Below are 27,579 nucleotides of genomic sequence, written 5' to 3'. Positions count from 1 at the left end.
TTAGGTAGTGTGGGGGAAGTGGAGTCATAAGAGGAGATAGAGAAAGAAAATCAGAGAGGTAAGAGCATAGCCATGAAAGGGTCACACAGAGGGTCGCATCAGCAACTGGCTGCCTTTACTGTGCTGCTCCTCGAGTCCACTCCCTACTCACCCTAAGTGCAATGCATGGCTGCATGACATCCATGACATCACACAGCTGCAACAAAGATGGGTCACACCGGGCCTATCTGAGCTGGAAGATGATCCCATCACCACCCAGACCCGACAGAGCTTCAAACGGGCCTGAAGTTCAGCTGTCGCACTGTGATCCCTTTCGTGTGGCACCCACGTGCAGCCACTCTACTCTAACAAGCCTTGAGCTGGCCCCAAATGTAACAAATTGTACCTTTGAACGGTGACATTTATTATCTTTTCAAATTAGCAGTTGAATTACAGAGTGTATCTTAGGCCATAGATGTTTTACTTTACTGAGCCATATTCAGGAACCTGTCAGTAATCGCTGATTATGCCAATTATGGACCTAATTCAAATAAAGTCAATGTTTTCTTTTCATAATTTGAGAAAAAATTTGACTGAAACTAACATGACACTGAAATTACAAATCTGATAACAGAATATAGTAATAACAGAAAAAAACAAATACGCTGACTCACCTAGATCCCAAAGGTTGGCAATCCATCCACTTTTATGATTTCAGATGGATGATCCTGTAATGACGTGGTCTTTCAATAGTTTTATAAGGGGACATAGTATTAAAGTTATGGAATTTGGGTGTCTAGAAGGTTGATAAGTAAGAAGTTGGTAGTTTTGAAAGCTTCAAGTTCTTACTACATAACTTGTTTAGTGGCAATGTGGAGCATTTGTATAAGAGGCTAGAAGAGGATAGGAGATCCTTTTTAGAGTACAAAACAAGGGAAATTTTGCAAGTAGCACGCTGTATCAGTTTTCCAGAATAATTGGTAGGCAGCTACCTAAGGGTTAAACCAATTCCCCATTAGCTAAAAATTGAAAACTAAAACAACTATCAGCGGCGCCTGTAACCAATCCTGTGTAAATTTAGTATGAATTAAATAGGCATAACAACCACTGCCTGAGTGTTAGTATATCCTATATAAATTATCCAACTCATATAACAATCTAACAAATATTTAATAAGATACATTCAAAAATACTATCCGGCCACTTAAACAATGGTTCTTGGACCATAGCCAGAAAGTAATTAATAAAGTCCTATCACACAGTGTATCAGAAGGACATTTTCACGAGAATCATGATGGAAACATTTCAGGACTTAAATTGTGGGGATTAGAACATATTTCCAGTACTTTAAGAGATTGTGCATGCGGGAAGCCCACTGGATACAAGTGATGGGCACCTTATATGGGCTTAATTAAATAACAGATTTGGAATTGTTATAACTAGTCTTATGGCTGTTATATATCTTCCCCAACCCTTCTCTTCTCCATTCCCTGTCTTTATTGCCCACTATTATGTTACTTGCTGTATTTATTTGTTTGTTTTTTCAATGGTTCTGCATAATGTGTATACTCCTCATGAATCGCTAGATATTCTCATGTCCATGTGTCTGAATCAGAATATCAAGCATGCTACTTATTTATGCCACTCAGTTATGCTGTTTTTATATATCCAACTCATATTTTAATTATTGTGTATTATTTGTTATATTACTGACTTACAAAGAGGCCCCCATCACTGTTTTTAACTGCTGACACAGAACACAAACCAGGGCCGTAACTAGGGTGGTGCGATACAGGGTACAGTGTGGCAGGGGGCACTGTTTGGGCCTGTCAATTTTCTGTTTATAATCATTCTCACTAGTAGCTTCCTCTTTTTTTTTATCTCCGGCATCTCTTGCCCGCCCCTATCTCCTCCCTGGCCATCTCCTCCTCCATCTGTCCACCTCAAGCACCTTCAGTCACATCCTCTTTTATTTAACACATACATTTCAAAATACTGTCATACCTAGGACTCTTACCTATCACCCATCACATGGCAGTCATGCACCTTACACATGGCATTATCTGCCCCACAATTTCTGATGGCAACCCTGAACACAGCCACCATACACATTCATTAGTGTACAAGACAAATAAGATTTATCATGCCCTTACCCATGATACCGCGCATCTTATGTCAGTTTTTGAAACTGGGGGGGGGGGGGGGGCAGGTGCCAATGCACTTTCTGGCCTAGGTCACCAAAAAGTGTAGTTACGGCTCTGAGACGAACATATGTTCTGGTAACCTATACAGGTGTAGCCTAATTAAGGAATCATCTGATTGCGGCAGTGAGTAGAAATTATCAGCCCCTTTAAAAACAGTGACTGGGCTATTCAAAATTTCTCCTTCTGACGAAACTCTCAAAGGGAGAGAGAAACGCGTTAAGAGAAGTGAGGATTCAGCCTTATGCTTCACATCTATTCATCTAAAGTAGTCCCTGCTGATCTGCATGTCCTGGAGCATTTCGGAGCGCTAATATACAGAGCCCCAGTGGAGACGTCCTGTGGCAGGATTGTTGCAACCACGTTTGAGTCATATTAGCCCATTGCATTGCCACATTCACATATAACTTACTCACTATGGATGTCAGTACTCTGGGCAAAGAAGCGGCCAGCTTAACACTGCAGTGGATACCATTGCACAATGTTCATTGCAAGCGGGCCACTCACAGTTACAGCCTGTCCATCTGCAGTCTATAATTGCAGCCGCACTCCCGTACACTGAACGGTAGTGGGTACAGCAGTGGCTTGGAACATTGAACTAGCTTTTGAGATTCCCTGGGGAGCGCCGGTGGATGTAAATACTACCTTTCCACAGGAATCTTCCCTTATAATTGTATTGCTCCAATGATACTGTACTCCATATACTACTGTACATTTGTTTGGCTGGTCCTATCGGTGAATACAAGGACCACATATATACTTTGAAATATTTGCACCCACTCCAGCTAAAATTGACGATTTCATGGGTCATTAAAGACCTGAGGAGACTGAATTTTGTCATAGTTCTGGATGGGTATTATCCAATAAGCAATTTCTTGGACATTCCAATCAGATGTTTTGGCTATTCCTCACTCTATGACACAATGTATGACCTTGTTAAGTGCAGTCTCTGACCAGTCCTTCCTAGACGAAAGGTTTGTCTGGAAGCCGGATTTCCAAATTAAATTGTGCTTACAGGCCTGCTGCTTCATTTTCTGTCCCATCTCTATTACATTCACTGTCCTGCACACTAACACTACATACAACTGCATATTACTATATATCTATATATCTGCATATTACTATATTCCCGATGCATTGCAGCAATATAATAGTATGGACATATACAATGCCATGTAACTCTCTATTCAGAGAGGCCGGTGCAAACAAACTTGCATATTGTAGGCAACATTCATTCAGAGTAATTTCTAATTGCAGTACAGCGTGGGACTCAGGCAAGGTAATAGGCAGGAACCACTGCATGTGCCAATAATGAAATGAATGCTGCAGTCAGGGCCTCCAGTCAGAGCAGTGTGAATGAAATTTCTTCCTACGTATTGTATGGAGAGCATTCAGTGCCAAAGATCTGATTGGGATGCAGCTCAGGCTGGCATCTGACTAAAATGAGGGCTACAGAGTTGATATGTCTGTGGCACTGGAGGCTGCGTGCCGCTATAATATATGGGTGAATAGAAGACTGCTAAAATATGTTGTGCAATGGAATGGTGTAATAGTGTGTCATAAATTACACTGGAAACTGTCCCAGTAAATATGTTATAGTATGAAATAGCTGAAAAACAAGTTACAATCCATCTGACCTCAAAATGCAACTTCTCTAGGGTTTCATAAAAATGTCTGGTTTATTAATGACAAGAAGAAGACAATAAAAATAGCGTCTAAGAGAGTTTCTGCAGCAAAAAATGTGTGATATCAAGTGTCTACTTTTGGGCAAGTCCTCCCAATTTAATGTAAAGCCACATCATACTTGCCAACTCTCCCTGATTGTCAGGGAGACTCCCTGACATAACAGCAATCTCCCTGTCTCCCTGAAGAGCCTATGGCAGGCATGTCAAACTCAAAATACCAACCTGGCCGACTATTCAAAGTCTGAGAGTGTGTGGACCACAACAACAAAAAAAGTCTTATATGCAATTTTGAAAGGTTTATTATTTTTTATTATTTTATTATTAATAAAAACCAATGCAGTGTCCCCTGTAGTAGTGACCCTTATGCAATTCCCCCCTGTATTAGAGCCCCTTTTGCAATACCCCCTGAATTTGTGCCCATTATGCAATGCCCCTGATGCAGTCCCCATTATGCAGTGCCCCAGTAATGCCCCTTATGTTGTGCCCCCAGTATTGTCCCTTATGCAGAGCCCCTAGTAATGCCCCTTATGTTGTGCCCCCAGTAAAGCCCCTTATGCAGATCCCCCAGTAATGCCCCTTATGCAGAGCCCCACGTAATGCCCCTTATGCAAAGCCCCCAATAATGTCCTTAGTAGTGCCCCTTATGTAGAGCACCCAGTAATGCCCCTTATGTTGTGACCCCAGTAATGCCCCTTATGCAGAGCCCCCAGTAAAGCCCCTTATGCAGAACACTGAGTAATGCCCCTTATGCAGAGCCTCTTATGTTGTGTCCCCAATAATGCCCCTTATGCTGTGCCCCCTCCCAGTATAGAATAGGCCCCACTCACCTGTCTGTGCAGTACTTACCTTTCTTCACGAAGGCCGCTGGGCCTCCAGTACACGCTGTCCCGCGTAAATGCTGCCGCTGACTGGACGTGGGCGACGCGGGTGATATCATGACGTCACCCGCACGCTGCATCACTGGGAACGCTGACCAGCATTGCCAGCTTGTAAAGTAAACACTGCCCGATCTGAGCTGAGCAGGGGTATGGGCCTCATATTATATATATGTGGGCCCACACTCTCGGGCCATATAAAATGTTTATTCGGGCCGCATGCGGCCCGCGGGCAGCATGTTTGACATGCCAGATCTAGGGGGTAAATTTACTAAGATTCAAGTTTCGTCGAGATGGCACTCGGGTGAGTTTAGCCATTTTTTTCAACTCGCAAATTTACTAAAGATAAACTCGGTTGAGTTTGGGAAAGATTTCTCTCTTCTCACTGGTAAAACTCGGGTGAGTTTGCAAACTCGAAACAACTCACCATCGGCCAAACTCGTAAGCACTTTTCATGAAAAAGAAGCAACTCGGGAATTTACCAAGAATCGAGATTACAGTCTCGTGTGAGATTGTAGCAAACTTGCTGTGAAATTGAATTTTAAAACACTCCACCTCCAGAGCTGCGAGTTTGCCAGAAACATACACAGGTCAGTGTGATTTGTGTATATTTCTGCCTGTATACCTAATCTAAATTTTTTTCTTTTAAAAGATGTAGGGTCCCCCCCAAAAAAGCATAACCAGCCCTGGTTCCGAAATTTACGGGGGGGAAAACGAGTAGGGTTCCCCCATAATTTAGGAACCAGCATCTGGCTGCAGGGCCAGTCCTGGTTTTAAATATAGGGGGAAAAATGCGTAGGGATCCCCCTGTATTTAAAACCAACACCAGACCCAAACCGACCGGGGTGTAATGCCACAGCCAGGAGACCCTATCACCAGGTCACCCCAGCCAAAGCATTCATACCCCAAGCCGGTCCGGCCAAGCCGGGGATCTCATGGGAGGTGGGGACCCCCCCAAGAAGGGGTCCCCCCTCTCCCAAAACCCCAGGCTAAGCCTGAAGCCTGGGTCTCTTCGGTGATAGGGTCTCCTGGCTGTGTCATTACACCCCGGTCAGTTTGGGTTCGGTGCTGGTTTTAAATATAGGGGGACCCCTACGCATTTTTTCCCCCATATTTAAAACCAGGACTGGCCCTGCAGCCAGGTGCTGATTGCTAAATTATGGGGGAACCCTACATGTTTTTCCCCATAATTTTAGGAACCAGGACAGGCTGAGCAGTCCAGGGCTGTTTATGTCTTTTGGGGGGGACCCTACGACATTTTCTTTTTACATTTAACCCTTTTTTACAGGTACAACGCACAAGCAGCCTTCACATATCTCACTGATATGTGCAGGCTGCTTGCCCTGGAGAGTTTTGCAGAAACAAAACACTGCAATCTCGGGTGAGTAATCTCATTTAAACTTGCTACTCGGTGGAGAACTCTCGATCTGCTACACTATCGGCCATCTCACTCTCAGCTAAACTCACTTATTAGTAAAGTTGTGAGTTTCAGGAGCCTCAAATCACCCGAGTTTCAGACTCGAATCTTAGTAAATTTACCCCTAGTAATCTCCCTGATTGCACCTTACCCCAAATTATGTAGCTGTTATGTACTTTGAAGAAAATACATAATATATACTGTATATGCATTCAAATTGGATCAATGGTGCCACTTCCTTGCATTTTCATATAAAGTTTCTTATGGCCACTTGTAATACACAATACATGAGCAAACCCTGAACAGTTTTCATCAACAAGTAGATCTTACTAGTGCTTAAAGTGGTCCTAGAGATGTGGTGGAACTCAACCCCCTTCCCCCCCCCAACGCTTTTTCAAAAAAGGGATACTGTGTATGTGGTCTCAAAAGGAAGGGCATCAACTCAAAAGAAAGGGCGTCGTCTCAAAAGAAAGAGCATGGCCGCACAATAGTATCCCCAATTCAAATTATGCCACACAGTAGCATAATCTTATTCACATTACACTGCATAGTGCCCCTGATTCACATTACGCCACATAGTAGTGTTCCTTAATCATGTTATGACACACAGTAGTGCCCCTTTTACATGATGCCCACATTAGTGCCCCTTACACATAATGCCCATAGCAGTAGTGCAGGGTAATCACACAAAGTGGGTGGGGGAGCAGGTGAACACACACTGTGGGGAGGGGTGCAGTTGTAGCAGGGTGAACACACAGTGGGGGGGCAGTGGAAGCAGGAAGAACACACAGTGGGGAGAGGGGGCAGTGTGTACACACACAGTGGTAGTGGTGTGCAGTGGGAGCAGGGTGAACACACAGTGGGAGGGGGGTGCAGTGGGAGCAGGGTGAACACACACAATGGGGAGGTGGGCAGTGGAAACAGGGTGAACACACACAATGGGGACGGGGAGCAGTGGAAGCAGGGTGAACACACTCAATGGGGAGGGGGGCAGTGGAAGCAGGGTGAACACACACAATGGGGAGGGGGGAGCAGTGGAAGCAGGGTGAACACACACAATGGGGAAGGGGGCAGTGGAAGCAGGGTGAACACACACAATGGGGAGGGGGGGAGCAGTGGAAGCAGGGTGAACACACACAATGGGGAAGGGGGCAGTGGAAGCAGGGTGAACACACACAATGGGGAGGGGGGAGCAGTGGAAGCAGGGGCGAACACACACAATGGGGAGGGGGGCAGTGGAAGCAGGGTGAACACACACAATAGGGAGGGGGGCAGTGGAAGCAGGGTGAACACACACAATGGGGAGGGGGGAGCAGTGGGAGCAGGGTGAACACACACAATGGGGAGGGGGGAGCAGTGGAAGCAGGGTGAACACACACAATGGGGAGGGGGCAGTGGAAGCAGGGTGAACACATACAATGGGGAGGGGGAGCAGTGGAAGCAGGGTGAACACACACAATGGGGAGGGGGAGCAGTGGAAGCAGGGTGAACACATATACAATGGGGAGGGGGAGCAGTGGAAGCAGGGTGAACACACACAATGGGGAGGGGGAGCAGTGGAAGCATGGTGAACACACACAATGGGGAGGGGGGAGCAGTGGGAGCAGGTTGAACCCACACAGTGGGGAGGGGGGCAATGGGAGCAGGGTGAACACACAGTGGAGAGGGGGGGCAGTGGGAGTAGGGTGAAACAACAAGAAAGAGAACCAAAAGGCGCTGAAACCTATGGACACAATCGGGGCCTAATTAGTAACACACTCTACCTGTTAACCAGATAGCCCTACAAATATGGGAAAAACTGGATAATTCCCAAGAACAAAAGCCAAGAAAGAAAAAGTGTGAGGGCGCTAGTCACTGGTAATATATTTAATACATAGACATAATACATGTAATCGACACTATAAAACGGGAGACATCACACAATAAAATAAAATAAAATAAATAAATAAAAAATAACAAATAAGATAAAAATCTAGCTAATAGATCAACGCAATGATCAGTATGCACCACATAGAATAATTGTAATCTCAGACAGTCTGAAAAAATATGAGCTCATATTGAACATAATTCAGTATTGTTTAGCAACATATGAATAGGAGAAAGATGGATAAAATTGTCACCACTGTGACTCTATTCCGGACAAATGCTTATGTTGTTTAGTATGACTCCGTATTCATTGGCATAACTCCCAAAGAAAAAATAGTCAATGTGCATACAGTCTCCTGTTCTGAGCAAAAAGGGAGAAGGGAGGAAGGGAAAAAAAGAAAGGGAGGGACTGTGAATATGTCCGATTTAAACACTGTTTTGTGGTAAAGCTGTGGGGTCTCAATATGGGTTTCCGATGACACTTTAGACAGAATGCATGCGTCGTGGGTATTAATTATGTCCCACTCTATTTTCAACCACTGCTGCAGACAGTATTTCATTGTCATACCAGCTCAACCAGGCAGTTACCATGCAAACAGCTTTGTATTCATAAGAATAGAAATCCTATCCAGCAGAGGTGGATTGGGAATTTAAAGTGGCCCTGGAAAAAAACGTGAAAGTGGCCCCAAAAAAGTGAGTGTGGCCTTGTGGAGAGGGGTGTGGCTGCATATGAAATGCTACGCCCGCAAGCCACTCCCCTTGTTTTCATTATGCTGGGGGCAGGTTCCTGGAGCTGATGGATATGTCCCCCCATTCCTCTTTCCAGTGAAAAAACACAGCGAGCATGTGAATAAGTATTTTCTTACCTACATGATTTCTCTGCAACAAGGAACCTCTGAAAGAATTGCACCTCCCTGGACAGGCAGCATCTTGAGTCGGTATTCACTATTCATGCAGGAGTACACATGATCCGTGACAGTGTGTGAGTGCCTTGTCAGTGAGAGTGGCCCCTGGTCAGTGTGACAGTATGTGAGTATCTTGACAGTGTGAGAGTGGCCCCTGGTCAGTGTGACAGTGTGTGAGTGCCTTTTTAGTGTGAGAGTGGCCCCTGGTCAGTGTGAGTGGGAGCTCAGGATCCACGCTGCAGGCTGCGCTGGCCGCAGAGCAAGGGGAGCTTCGGACAAGTGGATCCTGAATACTGCTGGGTGCTGCTGCTGAAGGCTGCGATGGCCATGGGGTGAATGGACAGGCGCTCCAGGCTGCTGTACAGGAGGATGGTCCTACTGTGATAGACACAGCGCGGCATCCACAGCAATGGTAGTGTGCACGGGATCCGGAGGAGGTGGGCTAGATTGATCCTGAAGCACAGCAATAGGTGGCTGGTCCCTAGGGTAGGAGGGGCCAGCCACCATCAACAAATCGATTTCCGTTTCAGCTAGCTGCCAATTAGTGCTGGCCGGGTCATTAAAAAAAAAAAAAAAATGGAAAAAAATTGCTAATTAATTTCATCGACCCCAAAACAGACCGGCCCACCGGGAAAATCCCGCAGAAGTCTATGGCCAATCCGCCCCTACTGTCCAGTTATCCTGCTGACCTGCTCGGCTCAGTGCATGCCACCCTCACACACCGACAGCACAGCAGTACTCAATGTTGGCCTCAGTGTCCACTGTCCATGTGGACTGGGTCCTCTCAGAGTGTCTCCTCTTAACGCAGAGGGAGAGACAGATGTGCGATGACCTCATCGCACTGTCTCATTCCTGCCAGAGGAGAGACCTGTCACCGGACTGGAGGAGGCAGGGAGGGCACGGGTAGCTGAACAAATCAGTCATAATTTAGACTAATCATACAATTGTAGCTCCACCCACCTGCCACATTTATTGATAGGGCCTGGGCAATGTTGGCGAGTGGCACACAGCAGGGCGGGGGCAGTCATAACGGGATCCGGCTGGGATGAGCCAGGCCCTACATTACATACAAAACAAACACGGCTACAACATCATTCATTTCCCTCACCAGTCCTTAATCATACAGCGAGTGGCTTGCAGCAGGGCGGGGGCAGTCATAGCGGGATCCGGCTGGGATGAGCCAGGCCCGACATTACAAACAAAAGAAACACAACTACAACATCATTCATTTCCTTCACCAGTCCTTAATCACGCAGCGAGTGGCATGCAGCAGGGCGGGGGTAGTCATAGCGGGATCCAGCTGGGATGAGCCAGGCCCGAAATTACAAACAAAAGAAACACAACTACAACATCATTCATTTCCTTCACCAGTCCTTAATCATGCAGCGAGTGGCGCGCAGCTGCAGCTGTCTGTGTACTTACAACTTGTGACTTGTCACTGTCCCGTCAGGTCAGGGCCGTGTCTATGACCAGCTGAGCAAGGAGGGTGAGCCAGCTGGGAAAAGGGGGGTGGGCCAACCAGGCAAAGGGGGCGGGGTGGCCGGGCAGGCTTAGCCAGTAAAAACAGAGATCATTCAGACTGACAGCCGCAGGCCTGCAGCCAATAGCTGCCAGTATCTAAAGCCAGGCAAGGTGGGTGGGCAGAGGTGGAACAGTTCTGCCTCCAATTAGAAATTACAAAATGTATTTCCGCCCAGTTCCGCCCCACTTTAACTCCTGGATCCTACTAACTGCTTTTGGGCTCATTTACATGTGGGTATAAGTAAATTCTATGACACGCCTCTCAGATGTAACAGTACACGTCCACTTTACCGCCGCACTCATAGGTGGTGCTTTCACAATCTCCCTGAAATGCTTTTTTCAAAAGTAGGCAAGTATGATTCACATAATGCAAAAGTTTGGGTGGAGTTGTAATGGATCAGGGAGCACCTGCCCAAGTGGGATTTGGCACACGAGTGCCCTTAGTTTTGCAATTAAAGAACTGATTTTTCTCAGCCTCTTTAGGGTTAGCCTAAACCAAATATCATCCTTTACTTTTAATGGGATTTATTTTTACAACTTTCACTTGCACTTTGTAAGAAAATCTATATCAGGGGCAGTTTAGGAGAGGAGGAGGAACGTTTGCAGTCTCCTCTTGCCATAGCGTTCAAGTAGAATGCATGCACAGATCATCTGTGCCATGTTACCGGAGATTTCTCCACTGTACATGCGCAGATATCGATAGTGGCATACTTGGTGGAGAGACAAATATAGTAGTCTATGGATGCACGATGAGTGGTGTGGGCTGCATACCCTGCACTCAGGGGCTGGCTGGAAACTTTTAGTCTGGGGGGCAAATGTAATCCAGTGGCTCCAGCTTTTCTGCCAGCGCACTGCAATTGCAAAATAGTTGTGGGGAAGCGATTTAAATGTGTAATGAAATATATGAAAAATCATTTTGTCTAAGGGCACACATCCACTTATAGATAAACAGAGTTTAATGTAGTTGTAAATTTTTGTTATTATTATATTCCTGATTGCAATATTGATATGGATTAAGAATATTGTTATACATCTGTGTTGAAGTACCAACAATTCATATAAGATAGATACTAATACATTTTACTTTATAATTTTAATTTTGTGTTAGTGCTCTCTTACTTTCGATTGTTATTTATCAGATATGAAAACAACTGCACGATTATGAGATTGTAATCGTGCAGTGGTTTGTCAGTCTGTGATGTGGCTACACTGAACGAGCAGTTATTCAGTGTAGGCACATCAATCATCTGCAAGCATGCTGAACCTGACGTTATCATCAGGTTATTCAGCATGTTTGCCCAATTATAGATGTCTAAATGACCAGCAGGAGCACACATTGCTTGTCGTTTAAGACATTTTTGCAAGTGATTTGCAAACGATTTTTGAACGATATCGTTATCGTTCAGATAAATCGTCTAGTGCAGAGGTTCCCAAAATCCGCCATTACAGTCCACATTTTAAGGATATCCATGCTTGAGCACAGGTGACTCATACCCCTTTTACACCAAACAAATAACCCAGGTTATTGCCAGGTCGATCCGGGTTGAGGCTCTGTGTGAACGGCTCCCAAAAAAATAACCCGGGTCGATTTACTGGGCAATCTCACTCGGGTTGAGAGCAGGGTTGAAAACGGGTTGTTCCCGTGTCAAGCTGCAGTGTGAACGGGTGCTACCCGGATAATTTGACCCGGCTATATTCTGCTATTAGCTGATTGGAGATTTTGGGGCGCTGGCAGCTGATGTCATGTGTCAGGGCCCTGCAGAGAGACGCATACGCAGCCATTACTTGCATGCAGAGGCGCTGAGAGGGGGAGGGGAGCGGGTACAAATTACCCGGGCCCGGGAATGCCAAGGGGCCCGGACCACACCAGTTCCATTCACTTTTTTATTTTACATTTTTTTCAGTCAGTCACTTTTAATATGCCTCTACGGGTAAGCAGCGGGCAACGGACAGCTTGCAGCGGGCCGGCAGGAGGGGGTGGTTGGGTGAGTCACTGTCTACCATGAATCTCCCTAGCTCTGCACTGCACTGTGCACTTGTGTGCAGCTGCCGCGGGGCTGCGGAGCTACTGCTGTGTCTCGCGAGATGATGACGTCATCATCTCGCGAGTCTCTTCTCCAGGCTCCGGGCACTGTACTGGGAGAGGGACAGGCAGGGCAGCCGACGTAGGTTATGTTATTGAATTTTGTGGCCGCAGCCGCGCAGTGTCAGTAGCAGAGTCTGTCCGTCGGATCGGTGCGAGGGAAGAGCGCAGTGGCTGCCTGTGAGTGACAGTTTGGTGCTGCTATATTGAATATAAATATGCATCCATTACCATTAAGTTTTTTCAGAATCATGCTGATTACACACACATACATATATACATTTTATATATATATATTGTGACTACACCCCCTCAAGGGGGGCCCCCGGAAAGTTGTCGTACCGGCAGGGCCGGATTGAGGGCCACATGGGCCTGGAGCTGAAAATGACCAAGGGCCTATTATGAGAAGAGAGGAGGTGTGACCAGTGCTGTGTGGGTGTGGCCAGTGCCATGTGGGCGTGTACACCCCTATACTCTCAGACCCAATGTCTCCCTAATATGTAAAAGAAAAAAAATGCTTAATTTTGTGAGGTAAATAGAAATACAATTTTTCATACTTATGGTTTATGGCCGACTGTGTGGAGAGCAGATGGCCAGTCATCATCATGTTGTCATGACAATGGGCCTATTTTTATGTGGAGGCCTGGAGCTGTAGCTCCATCCGCCCCATTGTTAATCTGGCCCTGCGTACCGGGGCCCAAGATTTCTCTTGGCAGCCCTGCTTGCATGCCAAACCTGCACAGAGCCTGCACCACAGCCTGACCAACTCCCACAAAACGCAGGCTGATACACAGGCTGCAACAGTCAGAACTGCAGCCTGCACCATTTCTATTTCTCATGGTGGTCAATCTCATCATGGTGGTGATGTTGGCTGATATCAGTGCTCTCCTCCTGCTCAAATATTGCCATCAAAATCTGGCCCTCTCAGCCAAGAATTGCGCTCTCCTCCTCAAACCCTGCACAAGGTGCCACATCATAAAAAACTGCATGCAATTCTCTGTTGCTGAAATCAACAGAAAGCTGAAAACAGTGAGGACATCGGGAATACCCACATGTGCTCCGTCTGCCATCATTGCTACAATGCTGTAAGCAGTCCCCACCCCTCACTTTTGTTGCCTTTTGTGACCTCATCTTTGTCAGCCCTTAAAAAAGACCATTTTTAATTACATCTATAGGGAAAAGCAGGGATTACCCGGGTTCAGTGTAAACGGGGCAAACCCGGGAATAACCCGGGTCGAGTTGCAGTGTAAACGGGGTCTGAAGCGCAGTTCGACCCGGGATTGACCAGTGGGCCTGATTCAGTCCCGCTCACGAGCGCTGAACGCTCGCAAGCGGGTCGATGGTGCCCAAGTGCGCATGCGCACAACGGAGGTGGCTCCGTCGTGCACATGCCCGAGACCCGAATAACGACGGCCAATCCGTCGTTATGGGTCTTGCACCAAAGGGAGCGTGCTGTCGATGGTGATTGACAGCACGCCCCCCTTGGTGGGCATGCCGGGGGCGTGGCTGCCTAGATGGAGGCGTTCCCATGGGAAAGCCTACTGTCTGGGGCCGGCCCCACTGACATCACTAGTGATGTCAGTGGGAGTGCTTTTGGCTCTGACAGAGCCAAAAGCACTCCAGGGCTTGCAGCAGCGAGACCCTACCGCAGGGTCTCGTCGCAAGCCCGATGGTCAAGACCATCGCGACCATCATTTTGGGCGCTCGCTATAGCTGCGGGTGGTCACCCACAGCTATGCGAGCGGCCAGGAGGCCGCTACAAAAAGGAGAAGGGACGGCCCTGATTGATTCAGAGCGAGCGCTCTGTCAGAGCGTCCGGCTCTGAATCAGGGCCAGTGTTCAAATTCCAGGGTCGGACCCGGGATTTTGGTGTAAAAGGGGTATTAATTAGCACCTCAGTCAATTTGATTTAACCATCTGGACTCAAGCATGGATATCCTTAATACCTGGACCAGGGGCATCTTAACAGAGGAGGGGGCCCATGCACACTCCCTCTGCGGGGCCCCCTCCTCTCCTCCCGGTGGCCGGCAGCTGGCTGGCGCGGCTGGCCAGCCACCGGAGCATTAGTAGACTTCGGGCACTAGAGTGTACCCAGAGTCTACTGCGCATGCGCAGAACGCAGGAAACTTGGCCACGGCGGCCATTTTACGGCGTTCTTTAGACTCTGGGCACTAGAGTGTGCCCGGAGTCTACTGTGCATGCGTAGAACACCGGAAAAATGGCCGCGGTGGCCATTTTCCCGTGTTCTAAGCAGTGCTGACACATGATGCGGGACCACGGACAGTTAAGTTAAAAAAAAATGGGTGCAGGGTGTGCGGTGCGGGGCCCCCCTGGACCCGAGGGCCTGTGTGCCCCGCACACACTGCACCCATTATAGATACGCCACTGACCTGGACTGTAACAGCGAACTTTGGGAACCTCTGGTCTAGTGGATGTGTGCCTTAAGAGTTATAGTCAAATACATCACCTACCAGCCCTGATTGACAGACTATTCTAGTGACAGTGGCGTAAGTTCACCCCAGATGCCCGGAGGCAAGGAATAATTTGGTGCCCCCCTCCCCGTCAGCAATTCACATAGGCTATAGATAGACAAACGAGAAATTCCTCTACTGTCAAATGTGATATTGTGTTGTATTTGTATGTAATTAATGTGATATACACCATTTTTATTAAAATATTTTTGCTTTTTATTTATCATTTTTTATTATACCAAATTGGCATTTACTTTTGATATTTTACTGATTATCATTGTAATTGAGTAATTCTTAAGTGCAGTAAAACCTTTATTTACTTTTCTGTTTGAAATTGGTTAGCATCCATTAAATACTGCAGCTAAAGGAAATATTACCAATTACAATTAGTAATATTTTTTATATATTATTATTTATTATTAATTAATTTATTTAATTTATATTATTTGTATCCTATTTTAAAGCGCCAAGGCTATATTTTCTTTTTTTGTAGGATCTTCTTCGTTAGCCAACTGAACCTGAGGTTACCCACCTCCTCGAGGGGAAGCCCCCTCAAAATGGCAGGGAAGAAGCTTTTCTACAAGGTGAATGAGAGATTTTTAATTTGCTTGATTCTGACACGAGAGGAGACCTTTCAGATGGCAGAGTTGTCTGACTCAGGCTACAGTACTGGGCTAAGCTGATGCTGCTACTGCACAGGTTCTCAAACTCGGTCCTCTGGATCCCAAACAGTTCATGTTTTCCAGGTCTCCTCAAAGAAAGTGAAATAATTAGCTCCACCTGTGGATCTTTAAAAATGTGTCAGTGAGTAATCAATTCACCTGCACCTGCTGGGTAACCTGGAAAACGGGAACTGTTTGGAGTCCTGAGGACCGAGTTTGAGAACCACTGTGCTACTGTATGCTCTGCATGTGAATGCCACCTTTGAAGGACTTAAAGGGGTATTATACAGTAGCAAGGTAGGAATCTGCAGCCAGTGTATGTCACTGGTTTGCATTAACTGAGTCAGAGCCAGTTGTACCAGTTTAAACAAAGTAATCCATTGATAGTAATAAGGTATTCAGTGAAACTGAGGCAAAAGCCGTTGAGAGGAAGTGGGACTGTTAGTTCAGCAGCAGCAGAGTCTAGCTTTGAATTGGGGACTTCTGTATTGTGAAATGAACTGGGGGACTGGAAGATGCCAAAAGCAGATGGTTCTGTAAATTATACACAATGAATATGGCCACTTGGGGATAGACAAAACAGCTGGTTTGTTCTCTGATTGATTCTACTGGACAAGAACCTAGGCCCACTTTGTAAGACTGCAAGTGCTGTGGATGGTTTGTGTGGTGGAAAACCCTCCCAACTATGTTGGCTCCTCAAATTGACACTTCCAGTAGCAGACCACATGAGATAGTACGCACAATGATATTTTATCCATCAAATAGGAATGTAGGTAATGTGCTGGTAGTGACTGGCCACTATACCAGCTGTGGTGAATCCAACACTGCCAAAGTCTATGCTGTCTAGTGTTAAAATAAACCATCTGGGAAATTATTTGTACACAAGAGGCTACTAGCCCATATTCACTCATATAATGGGGAGACTTTGAAAGATGACTGATACAGGAACTGTGTAAAAATAGGGAGATTAAGAAGCCTCAAAATGCACCTTTTTATTGAAAAGAAGATCCCCACCCAGATAAATTAAACTGTACCCTTCTTGAAATGATGGGCACTCTGGACCCCACTGACTGTGTGCAATGCAGAAGACAAATTGGTGAGCTGATCCACCCTTAATTTGTACAAAGATCAAGTTGACTTTATTTTCCCCCTATCTACTGAAGTCAGTGTCTCTATAAAAGAAGATACCTACAGTACAGTCCCTGAGGGGGGCTGCCACTGCTACTGGCTTAGGTCCTGGCACCGGCTCAATCTGGCAGGCGTCGGGACCGGCGTATGTGCATGAGCGGCAGTGGCGCTCAGACACCTCCCACTGGCTGCCTGTCTTCAGCTTGACTGGCAGGTGGCACTTCCAATGGAAGCCACCTCCAGTCACAGTGAAGCCCGTGGCTGATTTTACTGGGGGGGCTGCAGCCTCGCAGCCCCTAGGTAAGATCTGCCACTGGTACAATCCCACACCTGAAATATTTCAGAACTGCAAGAAATTTTGAGAATCATACCGGTTGGCTGAAGCAGCATCTGAAATATTAATGCAGTGAAACAGGACACAAAAGGATAATTCTAAAACTTGGAAAGTTTTTCTTTGACACTTAAGGATCCCATGGATGCATACATGTGTGAATTGATGCCCGACTGAACCACCTGTGTGGGTGGAGAAGGTGCCCGATATCCCTTCTTATTGAGTAAAGCCAGAAAAGGCCCCAGAGCCTGTCTAAACTTATCATAGCAATATCTAGAGAAATGTGAATTGGGGGACCAGTGGGGAAGGAAGAAGGAGGACATCTACTGTCCTTTGAGAAATAATAGTAGATTACGGAGGAGTCATCCGATGTACAAGATAAGCATTCAGAAAGACTAGTGGCTTCAATAGAAGCATTGGGGTCCAAACCTAGTGATGAGTAAGTTCTATGATGTAGCTGACAGCTGCACTCAAACAAGTAAAAAAGTGGACAAGAGTACTAAAAGGCGTTTAGAATCCTATATAACATACTTTGTGGGAAACCAGAATTGATTGAACCCACAGTAGAGTCTCATGAGAGATAAAGAGGCTCAGGGCCTGATTCAGACCCGCTCGCGAGCGCTGAGCGCTCGCAAGCGGGTCGATGTTGGCCAAGTGCGCATGCGCACGAGGGAGCCGGCTCCGTCACGCGCATACGCGAGACCCGCATAGCGACGGGCAAGCCGTCGTAATGGGTCTCGCTACAAAGGGGACGTGCTGTCGATGGTGAGTGACAGCACGCCCCCTTTGGTGGGCGTGCCGGGGGTGAGTGGCTGCACAGACGGAAGCGTTCCCATGGGAACGCCTACCGTCTGGGGCCGGAGCCACTGACATCACAAATTATGTCAGTGGAAGTGCTTTTGGCTCTGATAGAGCCAAAAGCACTCCAGGGCTTGCGGCAGACGAGACCCTACCACAAGGGTCTCGTCGCAAGCCCGATGATCGCGATGGTCTTGACCATCGCGACCATCTTTTTGGCCACTCGCTATAGCTGTGGGTGGTCACCCACAGCTATGCGAGTGGCCAGGAGGCCGCTCTAAAAAAATAGAGGGAGGGTACTGATTCAGAGCGAGCGCTCTGAAAAAGAGTCCGGCTCTGAATCAGGCCCTCAGTTTCAGGGATTCTACTGATGCATTGGATCAAGTCAATGTGGTTGGACTGCAATCAGCAAGGGAAAATTAAGGGGTCTAAGCCTCTACCAGCCTTTACTTGGTCCTATTTTTTTAACATGTTTCATATTATTGTAATGCTATGGGACAGTTGTTAGTGGCAGACAGGAAGAAAGATGAAATATACGGGGCGGGGACTGGTGTGTACATAAGGTGAATAACTGTTAGCACAGGAATAATGAGGTGAGCAGAGGTGGAAACTTGCTTGTGCCATGTTGCACTGCGAGTTTCATAGATAGAAAGCGCTTGTAGCAATAATCACAATGTAGCTATTCCCTCATCTGTCTTCAGTAGTCAGAAACTAATATAGGCTAATTATATAGCAAACAAAAACAATAACCAGGAGAGTGTCACTTGTGGTTTGTGGTGTAGTGATATTAAATAGCAAAACTGAATGTTACATGTATTTACTGTGGCTGGTTACACAAGATTGTACAAGTAGGAGCCAGCTTTCATGGCAAGCTTCATCCAAACTTCTGCTGTGCCTCTCCACCCCCAATATTACTCTAAGCAGCATTTCAGGGAAGCAGTCCAAAACATATCCCATCTGTGTCAAAGTATTTGAACAAATCATAGTAGACCTTATGAAACAGACAGATAATTAAAATAGCCAGTCACACAAATCAGAGTAACTTGCAATACTAGGCAACCAAGTATCAGAAGATAAGCTCATCTAGGTAAGTGTGGGTAAACTCCTAAATAAAAACCTCCAGCAAAACAAAGGCAAACATTAAAGATAATAATAATAATAATAATAATAATAATAATAATAATAATAATAATAATAATCAAGAGTGGTAGTTAATTATAGTCCTCTATCGCTTTAGATTACATTAATTAATCTATTTTGCATTAATTTTCGGGCATTGCATACTGTCAGGTCGTTTATTTTTTTCCCTTTTTTTCCCAACAGGTGCCATGGACTAATGGATTACTTCAGAACAACAGGGCAGGTAAGCATGAAATAAAAGAGGCCTAAGAGTAAGCTTTCTATACTATTATTATGTACTAATTATTTTTTTTAATTAAACTGTTTTTATTTGCATTTTTCTTCAGCAAATACAGGTCCCAGCTTGGCCCTAGTGCCAAGGCAAGCTGGCACTTATGGTTCTCAAGGTGTCAGCTTGCTCCGGCAATCTTTTTTTGCCATGCTGGCACCTGTGGTTCGCCCAAAGACAAAAATATGTATTACAGGTTGAGTCTCCCATATCCAAATATTCCGAAATACGGAATATTCCGAAATACGGAATTTTTTTGGCTTGACTAAGAAAATTAAACCTTTGATTTTTGATGGTTCAATGTACACAAACTTTGTCTAGGGCACAAATTATTACAAATATTGTATAAAATTACCTACAAGCTGTGTGTATAAGGTGTATATGAAACATAACTGAATTTCATGTATGTACACAAACTTTGTTTGAGCCACAAAATTATTGAAAATCTTGTATAAAATGACCTGCAGGCTGTGTGTATAAGGTGTATCTAACACATAAATGCATTCTGTGTGTATATTTGGGTCCCATTCCCAAGATATTTCATTATGGTATGCATATATTCCAAAATACGGAATATTCCGTTATCCAAAATACCCCTGGTCCCAAGCATTTTGGATATCGGAGACTCAACCTGTATTAACTATTATTAAACATTTATTACACCTGTACCTAACCTACTGGGTACGAGTAAGAGTCCTTGTTCTATTGGTGCCAGAGCTGGTTAAACCAGTGGAGAGAGATGAGGTCACATGCATTTTTGCGGGCCCGACTCTCCTGGGAACAGGAGCAGAACTATGGGAGACAATGGAGGCACCTGCCGCCGGGCTCCAGCTCTGAAGAGGCACCTCCTCCATTGTCCACAACATATTCACCCCACTTAGGGTTGTAACTATGTACCCAGAGTGTACCATCACAGCCGCCCAATACATGACACCCCTCCTCGGCACCTGATATGCCACCACACACTAGTGGAGAACTCCATGTCAGACCATCAGCTGCTGCCTTCGTCTATTTATAGCCTGTCTGCATGCGAATTGCTACATTACAGTGTCTGCGGCTCTGACGGGGGGGCACCAAATTATAACTTGCCCCTGGGCGTCTGGGATGTACTTATGTCACTTCCTGGGAAAGCAATATTTGATCTATCTTGCTAGTTGGAACATCCAATTTTGGCTGTTTTGCAGCGGGTGAGCGCAAATGGTTCAAGGTTTCTTCAGTGTTCTTCGGTCCCAGTCCAGTCTCCTCCAGTTCTAGTCCATTTCAAACCACCTGCTGTCTCATCCGGTTCCAGTCTGTTCTAACCTGCATATTTCCAGCCTGTGTCCAACATTCCAGTTTCAGTCTGGTTCAACCTGTTACCTACACTGTGGTTTCAGTCTGGTGCCAGCCTGTGTTACACCTGCAGTAGTCTGCAGCAATAATTTACTAACATTGACTGTAATAGTGATTCCAAGTGCCAAGTCTTCAATTTGCTACCATATGTGACTACAAGCAAGTCTTCTATTAACAACTGGCCTGCTCATTGCAGGTTTAAGTGGACTGACCCTGTATTAGATTCTTCAGTCTGCATTGCTGCTATAAGCTTGCCTCTGGGACTCTCTGCTCATTGAACCATCAATGGTGATTGTTGCCCTGATGGTCCTCTCACTGAGTGTTGGGGTTCATGCTTCCAGTTGAGTGGCCGTTTCTATTAGTCAGGCTGTACCATTTTTAAAGGATTTCAGTCGGCTATTGGTCATCTGAGTTGTCCCCTGCCCAGTTCCTGAGTTCTCAAGTATTGATCCAGCTCCATGGTCCTGAGGGTCAGGGTTAGGGTTGAGTTCTTCTCAAGTAGTTCCAGGAACTGGCTGGGGGTTTCCAGTAGTCGCCGACCTCCCTATGACTTTGAGTAATATTCCATGTTGGTATCTATCCCTGATCCATGAGTAAGCTTCTGATATGCTCACCTCATTTCCTATTCTGATCATCAGTACAGTCCACGGGTCCTGACTTGAATCTCACACTCAAGCCTGTGACACCCATAGTAATCACCACTGTCAATCAACAGCAGTACTACTAACTCTGCCACAGTCAGTCTTTGCAGGCAATAAAAAAACAAATGAATGCCTTGTTAAAACTTCAATTCATAGTATTCCGAGTCCAATGTACATACAGTAGCTGTTTTTCTCATATTACTGAAAACAGTCCTGCAGTTATATTCTCACTGCCATTAGTTTCTGTTGTGACGTAAATAACCGAATGGTTCCAAAACGGGCTTTCCATGGGGTAGTTGGATTCTTTGTAACAAGTCCTGCAGATGTTACTAATTGCTGTGGATAAGTTCAATGATGATGGGGGCTCCCTAGAAGCAGTAGCATTTTTTTTACAGAAAACATTAACAGGGGTATTCAATATGGGTGCGATAAGTTCGTTTTTGCATTAATATCGGAGGTATGACGTCATTATCGCAGGTTTGACTTTTACACTGTATTCAAAATCAAAGACTTATCGCATTTTTGAAAAGTCGAAGTTAAAAACCGGGGATAAGTTTTCACCATTGATAAGGTGTCGAAAAAAAGTGCAGAATCGGGGTTTAGGGGTGCAGGCTTAAAAAAAATAGCCTGCACCCTTCAGAATGACCCCTTGAAACGATCTGTGTAAAAAAAAAAAAAAAAAATCGGGACACCCCATAAAAAGCACTTTGAATTTGGGGGCCAAAAAAAAAAAATGTTGGGGAACAAAGTTAAAAAATAGCGAACTTGACTCTGGGGGGGTCCCCAAGTATGCCCCAGGTGTTTTTTTTTCATTGCAGCTCCTTGCGCAAGTGGGTTTTTCATGATTTTTTCAAGTCTGTTTAGCAACTTTAAAATATGCTGACCCCCATTTTCAAGTACCCCAAATTTGCTGGGCATAGTTATTTTTCCCCCAAAAAAATTCTAAATGCTCTTCTGCACCACTTTCTTCAAAGTCACATTTATGCACTTGCCGCGTATGTGTAAAAATTTAGAAAAAAAATGACATAAGGTCCCCCCCCAAAAGCCAAACCAGCCCCACGCTTGCCAGCCAGTGGTGGTTTCTAAAAATACGGGGAACAAAATGTGTAGGGTTCCACCGTATTTTAGAAACCAACACCAGGCTGCAGGGACTAGTGCTGGTTTTAAATATAGGGGGCAAAAACGACGTGGGGTACCCCCTATATTTAAGACCAGCACCAGACCCAACCGACCGGGGTGCAATGCCACAGCCCGGAGACCCAATCACCGGGGCTCCAGGTCCAAAGCATTACACCCCAAGTCGGTCAGCGCAAGCCGGTGATCTCAGGGGAGTCGGGGACCCCCCCAAAAAGGGTCCCCCCTCTCCCAAGCACCACAGGCTTACGCTGAAGCCTGGGGCTCTTCCCCATACCCCTTGCTTGGTGGGTATGGGGGTAATAGGGGGGCCAAATAATGTAACACTATTGTACTTTACAGTGGAACTACAAGTGCCAGCATGCCTGCCATTTTGCACTTGTGGAACTACAACTGCCAGCAGACATGTGGCACCTGTAATTTCACTGTAAAATAAATAGTTAAAAAAAGGCAAAACACACACACCGTGCCCAGTATAAGTTTATTACATACACCTACCCATTCACACATACTTACCTATACCAGAAGTTTCTGTCCCCTTGTCCAGTAGAGATCCATGGTAGCTGGCCCTGCAAGAAAGATTTCATACTCACCTACATCCAGTGCTGGTCTCCGCAGTAATCCATGTTTGTTTTAAAACAAAAAAACGTGTTACCCGATCCATGCTACAAGCTATGTGTATGTGTGTTGTCACACATACACATAGCTCCCGAATGGCCGCTGCCGGGACTTCACGGGGCATTGCAGTCCCATCAGCCAATCAGCGGCAGCGCTCACTGTAGCGCGGCCGCTGATAGGCTCCGGCAACTGACAGTTCCCACGTGGGTGAGTCAGTCAGTATGAAATCTTTCTTGCAGGGCCAGCTACCATGGATCTCTACTTGACAAGGGGACCGAACATCTGGTATAGGTAAGTATGTGTGAATGGGTAGGTGTGTGTAATAAACTTATACTGGGCACGGTGTGTGTATTGTCTTTTTTTAACTATTTATTTTACAGTGAAATTACAGGTGCCGCATGTCTGCTGGCACTTGTAGTTCCACAAGTGCAAAATGGCAGGCATGCTGGCACTTGTAGTTCCACTGTAAAGTACAATAGTTTTACATTATTTGGCCCCCCTATTACCCCCATACCCACCGCTCCAGGGGTATGGCGATGAGCCCCAGGCTTCAGCGTAAGCCTGTGGTGCTCGGGAGAGGGGGGAGCCTTTTTTGGGGGGTCCCCGACTCCCCCGAGATCACCGGCTTGCGCTGACCGACTTGGGGTGTAATGCTTTGGACCTGGAGCCCCGGTGATTGGGTCTCCGGGCTGTGGCATTGCACCCCGGTCGGTTGGGTCTGGTGCTGGTCTTAAATATAGGGGGTACCCCACGTCGTTTTTGCCCCCTATATTTAAAACCAGCACTAGTCCCTGCAGCCTGGTGTTGGTTTCTAAAATACGGTGGAACCCTACACATTTTGTTCCCCGTATTTTTAGAAACCACCACTGGCTGGCTAGCCTGGGGCTGGTTTGGCTTTTGGGGAGGGACCACGTCGTTTTTACAATTTTTTTTTAAAGGTTAACAAAAACGGGAATTTTCGGGAAATATTCTAGGGACACCCCTAATGATGTCTAGACATGGGGGATCACTATGGGTACCCCCATTTTTAACTCCTGAAGGAAGTCGGGGTTTCTAATAGCCGCGGCAGGGAAAAAACACCTTGCAAAGCTATTTAAAAACCCAACTTTCTTAAGTAGGCAAAAACGGGGTTACCCATAGTGCTACCCCATGTCAGGACATCTTTAGGGGGGTCCCGGGCATATTTCCCGAAAATTCCCGTTTTTTTCCTTAAATGGGCTCAAGGGTAATTTTTTGAAAAGCAGGGATAATTTTTCTAAGCACTATAGCAAGTGAAATAAAAAGCAGAATAGGGGTTTTGGGGTGTAGGCTTATAAAAAATAGCCTGTAGTTTTGGGAATGTCCCCTTAAAAGGAAAAGTTCAAAGAAAAATGTCCTACAAAAAATCGGGACACCCATAAAAAAATAAATTTGGGTTTAAAACAAAAATAGTGACACCCCAAAAAATTTATTTAAAAATTGGGGTGAAAAAAAAAATGGGAAAAAATTGTTTAACAATAGGGAAATAGGTTCAGTGCTATTCTGCAAGTATGCGGCAGGTGTTTTGAAGAATAGAATTATAGCGGCAGGTGCACAAATGCAGAATTTTTAAAAACTTACTTTAGGGACTTAAAAATATGCTAGTACCCATTTTCATGTACCCCAAATTTGATGGGACCACTTAAAAAAATGAAAAAAATAACCTAAGTGCTCTTCTGCAACACTTCTTCAATGTCGGGAAAAAAATACCTGCTGCAGCTATTTAAATCCCCGACTTTCATTTAAAGGCTAAAACGGGGGTACCCATAGTGATCCCCCATGATTTTACAACTTTAGGGGGGTCTTACAAATTTTTTATGGAAAAAATCGTAACTTTACGCAAATCCAACTTCGGAGGTTCCCGTTTTCGACGATTTCAAATTGAATACGGGGATACGCGGGAGCGCGCCCGATACTTTAACGCAGAAAAAAACTCCGATATGAAACGTAAACTTCGGCTGTGAAGTTAACGTTTCATATTGAATACCCCTGTTAGTCTCAAGATCACTACTGAGGCCATTGGCAACTACAAGTACTTAAAAAGGATTTAAAGTCCGTAGGTTTTGTGTATGTTTTAGTGTGAATCTTTCCTTCATCTACATAAATCGTAACATCAAGGTACTGCAGTTAACACTGATTTTACATACGTCAAATGTTAATCTGATGTTGCGGTCATTTTGATTTGAAATGAACAGACATCCTGTAAGCCTTCCCTACTTCCCTTCCATATGAAAAGAATATCATCTACACTAGGTTTGGCCCGAATGGGTTATTTTGCCAAATAGTGTTATTCTCCAAATGACCCATGGATACATAAAAACCCCATACATCCCCCAGGGAGGCCCATAGTACAGGAATTAATTGCGTGACATCCAGTTTGTCTACTACCATTCGCCTTTTTTCCGTCATAGCAGAAACTAAAGGCTAACTGGGGCGGAGATTAGCAGGTCAGCTGTTCAGTCACAGCGGTGATTATTATTCTGCTACTGGGTGGTCAAAGATATTATTTAAGATTTATAAGAACATGCTTAAGTAACTTTTACCCTTTTTGTACATGTTATTTATTATGTGTTAGATGGATCTATTAAATTGCTAATATTAGATGTAATCCTATGTATATGTGAGCACTCACCCTCTCATACCTTGATAAAGATCCCAGGGAGGATTGAAGTGCATTGGTGACAGGATGCTCATCCAGGCACTTCCATTCTCTGTGGATGCACATACCTATAGGAATCTAAGGACTTGAATGAAGATTCCTTGTAGCAGAGGCCAATAAAATATATATTGTATTGTATTGTATTTAGATCATTTTATTTTATTGCATTTACATTTTGTATTTATTTGTTGTCCCCTTCATTTTCTTTTTGTCTAATTATCTACGTATACAGTGCTGGGTGACACTGACAGGAGGGAGACTCCCCAGGCAGTCTATGTTTAGTGCGCACTCCAGCAACACACATTATTATTTATAAACACAGGAATGTTGGCCAAGAGACAGGAGGATGTAAAGACGAAGAAAGAGAAAATGGTGTGGATCATTAGGTCTACAGTAAATAGATAGACAATGTTTGGGTAGACAATGAAAGATAGAAAGGCAATAGGTCGAAAGGGACCGAAGGTCGACAGGGTCTGAAGGTCGACACACTAAAGGTCGACTAGTAAAAAGGTCAACCGGTACTGAAGGTCGACATGGTCATTAGGTTGACACACATATGGTCGACAGATTTTTTTATTATTATTTTTTAGGGTTAGGGTTATCAAAATGAGTGATAAAATTCGCTGCATATGATAATGGTGCTCTAGCCAATCAGCTCCCAACTGTCATTTTTCAAACAGATGATAGTTGGGAGCTGATTGGCTGGAGCACCATTATCATATGCAGCGTGTTTTATCAGTCATTTTTAGTGATAAAAGTCATTGATAGATGGGGCCCGAAGAGTGAAAAGGATCGCTCCTTAAATGCAAATAATGTTATTACGACAGCTATATGCATATGTGACACAGCATAGATTCAACTCATATAATGGTTCATAATTGTTGTTTATTCCATGTTAGTAAGTGTTATTTCCTTGTTTGTCTAATATATATGTAGATACATTCTTGTTTAGGGGTACTGCCTTTTCTGAGAAAACCTACAATAGGAAACTTGCACTGATATTAATTAATGCAAATCTCTGTAGAAAATAGTTACTGTTCATAAGGGTACATTCATGGATATTTATAGAAAAACATTAATAAAATAAACTACAGTATGCTTAAGAATGTTTCAGATGAACAATATATTTAAGTTAAAAATAACAAATGAAGCAAATGTCTAATATCTGGCAGCGACTGTGCTTGTTCTACATCTACTGTACATACTTTTGAGGTTCCCAACTTTTTTGCATTTTGACACAAACTTGGGTGATCTATCTCATATTTTCATGATCAAAATTATAATTATATTTTGTTATTCCATTTTGTGTACTTTACATACAGTAACCTCCATTTCTTATTTTGAATTTATTCATCTTTAAGACTTTTTATTCTATCATCCTATTTGTGTAACACATCATACCTACAGTAGCACAATGATACCCAAATATGTCCAAAGTATTGTTTGGGTGTCACAATATAGTGCTGTAGTGCATCTATGTGTAACTAGCATACAGGTGAGATCAAGTACCATTATATTTCTGTTAAATATAACAGCTGGATCAGCACTTGTGGGCTTTGTATAGAAATTAAATGCTGATCAAATTATGTTGCAATATTTCTGACGGATGGGCTGGTTGGCATGGAGACGTAGTAGCGTCCTCTCCTCCCCAGCACTGCTTTTCTGTTCTTCAGGTATTGTGAGCATCTAGCAGTGGTTGGTCTGCAGATTCTTGCTCATTGATGTTTCAGGGTTACATTTTTCATCTTGTCTCCACCCCTGTGCTGGTTATATTGCTTGTTACTCAGACCGTGATCTGCTTGCCGCCAGCCCTGACCTTTAGCCTTTCTCTGGACATTGCTTGCTAC

Source organism: Taudactylus pleione, unplaced genomic scaffold (assembly GCF_031769625.1).
Source record: "Taudactylus pleione unplaced genomic scaffold, aTauple2 ptg000313l, whole genome shotgun sequence".
In the NCBI taxonomy this organism is placed as follows: domain Eukaryota; kingdom Metazoa; phylum Chordata; class Amphibia; order Anura; family Myobatrachidae; genus Taudactylus; species Taudactylus pleione.
Note: the sequence above shows the minus strand (reverse complement) of the source record.